The sequence below is a fragment of the Cornus florida genome, unplaced genomic scaffold (genome assembly GCF_030987335.1).
Source record: "Cornus florida cultivar Cherokee Brave unplaced genomic scaffold, ASM3098733v1 CherokeeBrave_3.0.0_Hap2_Chr04, whole genome shotgun sequence".
Taxonomy (NCBI): Eukaryota; Viridiplantae; Streptophyta; class Magnoliopsida; order Cornales; family Cornaceae; genus Cornus; species Cornus florida.
This window is the reverse complement of record NW_026775574.1, coordinates 88294728-88300318: the sequence shown is the minus strand read 5'-3', so window position 1 is coordinate 88300318 and position 5591 is coordinate 88294728.

Here is a 5591-nt window from a genome sequence, read left to right as displayed (position 1 = left end):
AGGTTCAATGGGAATTTTTGGTTTTTGTGCTTGAACTCATCGTATGTTCATTCACTTTGTTATTGTTATTGCTAGGTTTGACAATATTTACTAAAAAATATTGCTTTAAAGTGACCTGAAACTCAAGAAAAGGTAAATAGTAATCAAGCTTCAAAAATAATGTCAATTAGTGACAATTTGAGGGTAATTTAGTCAAAATCACTTGCTTCTAAAACAATGTGGCAGCATACATAGGCTATTAGGGCCTTGATGCAGGAGAAGTACATAATATTGTTGGACCACATCGTTTCTCATCTTAGGTCTTTTCAGTTAAAATCTAAATTTTAATTGTCTTTAACTTCTCGGATCTATATATGAATCCTTGCGAATGATGAGTCAGTCATTGGACACGTTCTGTGCAAAACTTTTGTAATGGTTTCTTTCTTCTGTGAGTGTTGATACAGTTGCCTTCTTTTATGGATCTGAAATCTATTATACTTCCTTTCGGATTATAATTTGTTTTTTCAATTTAAACTAATTTATCTGAAAAAAGATTATATACCATATACAATATTTTTCAAGATTATATATATATATATATAGGGCTGTTACCTCTTCAATAAACTGTGTTACATGTGGTGATAGGCTGCTATTTCAGTGAGTGTGTCATTGCATCAATACAAGAAATTTAATTTTTTGCCCTAATGGTGAAAATTAGTCTAATTTCATTTTCAAAGTCTTTTATTGAAATGCAACCGAACAAACCTTAGATACATACATAGATGAAGATTGTGAAGGAGCACAATTACATAGAGATAAAAAAGAGAGAGATTCTAATCATCTCATGGATGTGGTGAATCTAGAAGATCCCATAAAGTGCAACCACCAATAACATGCAACTTTTGGTCTTCAGCTCTGGAATCGACACACTACACACAAACTTCATACAATTTCACATTGCAAACCATGCATACTTTTTAAATACTCAATTGTTCACAAGATTATAAGCATTTTGGGCACCTGGTTTGACACTTCCCTCAAAATTTAATTCTTTGATTGTTTTCCTGTCTTTCTTGACCAGACTTCTGCAATAATTTCCTTTCGGTATTCAAAATTTCACTCTCATTGTTTAGCCAACATCTATAGAATATATATATATGTGTGTATTTATATTTGAATTTCATTTGGTGGGATTTGCTTGTCTAGAACATATTCTGAGTATAGCAAGACAAAACATATACATCTGGATATTTTAAATTTACCCTAGATATTATTATTCACAGTTAAATGCCCTAATGGGTAAGCCTTTGAAAATTGGAATTAATTGTTTTACATGTGACATGTAAGAAAAGATTGAAGCCAGCACAGTTTTAGTGTAGCATACATATAAATTAAGTGGATCACTAAGCAAGCATTACCACCAATTTGATGATAACCTTTGAATTTTCTAATCATATTCTTTTCATTTAAAGGATGTATATATATATATATAGTCCATGCAACATCAAATAATGTTCTATAAAAAACATTCAAGTCGTTTTTATAAAAATCTATTAACTTTGAATAATAGGAATCGACTAGTATTTTTGCATGCAAAACATTGCTCCAAGGAATTATTGAAGCTACGGAGGTTTTCTGATATTGTATTTTTTTTTTTTTTTATTCTATTTGTTTTTCTTGTTCAGGAATCTACTGGTCTTTCCGACATAATTGAGCAATCATTTTAATATTTTGCTGTGTGTGGTGTTCAGGAATCTGCTGAGAATACTCTCTTAAATTTGATGAATTGTATTTCGTATATTTCATTCAAATATGACAGAGTATATATATAGCTTTATTCTAGACACAATCCCTAGAATCAAGCTTACAATCTTCTATAAATCAAGCTTACAGCTAATTCAACATTCTACATTCCTAATTCAACATTCAATACACCTAATTTCAACACTCCCCCTCAAGTTGGTGCATAGATGTTCCACATACCTAACTTGTCTAAAAACTTTTAGAACGCTCAATTTGAGACTGTTTTGGTGAGGATGTCAGCCAACTGATCCTCTGATCGAATCTTTGGTAATTTCACAAGCTTTCCATCCAACTTTTCCTTAATGAAAAATCTGTCTACCTCAACGTGCTTTGTACGGTTATGTTGAACTGGGTTATGCGCGATGTCACATGCTACTTTATTGTCACAAAACAGTCGGATAGGTTGTTTAGATATATAACCCAAAGTGCCTCACAAAGTGCATTTGCCAAACCTCTGAATTCATCTTCTATACTTGAGCGAGCTACAACATTTTGTTTCTTGCTTCTCCATGTCACAAAATTACCTCCTATGAAAGTAAAGTAACCAAAGGTAGATCGCCTATCATTTATGGATCCAGGCCAGTCAGTATCAGTATATGCATCTATGCTTTGATAATCAAAATTTTTAGTGAACAAAATTCCTTTTGTAGGAGCAAATTTTTTATACCTCAAAATGCGTATAACTGCATTCATTTGTTGCTCTCCAAGATCATATATAAATTAGCTAACAATACTCAATGCATACGCCAGATCTAGTCTCGTGTGTGCTAAGTACATCAATCTCCCTATAAGTTTTTGGTATCTTTCTCTATTAGCAGGTACTTGGTTGGACTCAACATATAACTTCAGTCCTTCTTCCACCGGTGTATCAACTGGTTGACATGCTGTCATATATGTCTCTTATAATAGATCTAAAGATTCCTTTGTTAGATTGAGATACTTCGATCCCAAGAAAATATTTCAAAGGATCTAGATCTTTCATTTCAAATTCTCTAGACTAGTAATTCTTGAGAGCCTTCATTTCTTTAGGATCAATCCCTGTAACCACCATGTCATCCACATATACAATGAGTGCAATGATCTTACCCTGTTGTTTCTTCAGGAATAAAGTGTGGCCTGAATTGCTCTAATGGTAGCCAAATGCTATTATAGACTTTGTAAACCTTTCAAACCATGCTTTTGGAGATTGTTTCAACCCATATAATGATTTCTTTAACCTGCGCACCTTTTGACTATGCTTTTCGGGTATCATGCATCCTGGTGGGAGATCCATGTAAACTTCTTCAAATAATTCACCATGTAGAAAAGCATTTTTCACATCAAATTGTTGTAATGGCCAACCCAAGTTTGCAACTAAAGATAGCAGGACATGAACTATGTTGATTTTGGCTACAGGTGCAAATGTTTCTATGTAATCAATCGCATAGGTTTGAGTGTATCCCTTTGCTACCAGTTTTGCCTTAAAGCGTTTTATTTTGCCGTCAACCTTGTACTTCATGGTGTAAATCCACCAACATCCAACTGGTTTCTTTCCTGGTAGAGGATCAACTAGTTCCCATGTGTCATTTTGTTTAAGAGATTTCATCTCCTCGTTCATAGCTGTTTTCCATCTAGGGTCAGCTAAAGCGTCCTGCACACTATTAGGAATATATACAGCAGATAATTGATTCACAAATGACATGTTTGATTCTGACAAACCATAGTTAGACACAAAATGACTCATAGGGTATTTACTTTACTAGAAAGTTTAGGTTCATATGTAGGTTTAGGAATACCTCTGGTGTGATGCTGGGGCAACTGTCTTTTGTGTGGCTCAGGAACATCTTTAGTAAGCGATTGGTGTGATATGTTGACCGAAGATTGAGCCATATTTTCCAAGAACTCGGTTTCAGGCTGAGTTGCAGATAGATCTACTTCTTCGGTTATTGGGTGTTCATCACCACTTTGATCTAATATCATACCACTTAAATCCTTTTCCTTATTGTTTTCAGTCTGTGAGTCATCACCACTCAAATCCAATGTTATACTACTTATATCCAAGTTGCCCACATCTTGATTATCACTTTCATCATAATCTAGAGTTTGAATTTCCTTCTGGTACTCCCCCTGAAATTCAGGTTTGGAGAAGTACATTATATCTTCATGGAAAACAACATCCATCGTGACAAATAATCGACGTGTTGGAGGATGGTAACACCGATATCCTTTTTAATGAGTGGCATATCTAACAAAGACACATCGCAATGCTTGAGGAATTAACTTGGTGCATTGATGCTTATGTAGATGAACGAACACCACACAGCCAAAGACATGAGGAGTTACATTTAAGACAGCTAGGGTAACAATTGCATCAGTAATGGTTTGGAATGGTGTTTTGAAATTGATGGTGTTGGAGGGTATCTGGTTGATTAAATAAGCTACAGAAGTTAGTGCTTCTCCCCAATAAGATAATGGCATATGGGCTTCGATTAACAAAGCTTTAACAACCGCCAACAAGTGTTGATTTTTTCACTCCGCCACTCCGTTCTGTTGGGGTGTGTTGGAGCAAGTTGTGTGATGAATCATTCTTTATGTTTTCAAATAATGTTGAAATTCAGTACTCTGATATTCTCCACCATTGTCACTGTGAAGAACTTGAATCTTTTTATTGTACTAAGTTTCAACCTTTTATAAAACTGTTGGAATATCGAGTTCACTTCACTTTTGGATTTCATCAGGCAAAGCCATGTCATCTTGGTACAATCATCATTGAACGTTACAAACCAATGTGACCCACCCAAAGTAGTGACTTTAGATGGACCCCAGACATCAGAATGAATAATTATAAAAGGAAGTGGACTTTTGTTCAATCGTAATGGAAATGAAATACGATGGCTTTTCGCAAGTTCACAAACATCATAATGAAAACTAGAAACATCAACTCTGACAAACAAATTGGGAAATAATTTTTTGAGATATTCAAAGGAAGCATGCCCAAACTGGCAATGCCATAACCATATTTCTTTCCTTTTTGTATCTTTAGAACCACCCACTGTCAGAGCTTGTTGTAGACTTTCGGTACTTTTTGATTCCAAGTCCAAGTAATATAGCTTCTCCTGCCTAATACCACAACCAATCGTCTTCCTGGTTTTGATGTCCTTAAACACACAAAAATTAGGCAAAAAAATTACAACACAAGATAAGGTAGTGGTTATTTGAGAAACTAACAAAAGATTATAATCTAAAGATAAAACAACTAAAACAAAATCTAAATTGAATGTATCGTTTAGAATCAAAGATCCTTCCCCACTAACTGGGGTCGAAATTCCATTTGCAGTAGAGACAAATTTTTATGTGGAGGGATTAAGTGGTGAAACCTGTGTAGTATCATACGTCATATGATCTATAGCACCCGAATCAATTATCCATGCATTATTCAAAACAAGTGTAGAAATATTTAAAACCTTACCATTGTCTATAGCTATTACCAATGCCGAGGCTTTGCTAGCAACTTCATCTTCCGTCTTTGTTTAGACAACTGCTGCAGTGGAAGACTTTTGTTGATTTTTCGTTGCACGACTAGGATCCTACCTTTCTGGATATCCCACTAACTCAAAACAACGACTTTTGGCATGACCAGTCTTACTACAATGAGTGCATTTGTAGGAAGACTTGTCAATACCATTGGTTGGTCTATATTGTTAAGTCGTCTTCGATTTTGTTGACCCTGATTAGATAGGTTCTGAGCTACCATGGCACTGGATTCAGATGCTCCGGAATCACCGTTTAGGGTGGTACTACGCACAGCCTCCCGTCAAACTAAAGAGTAA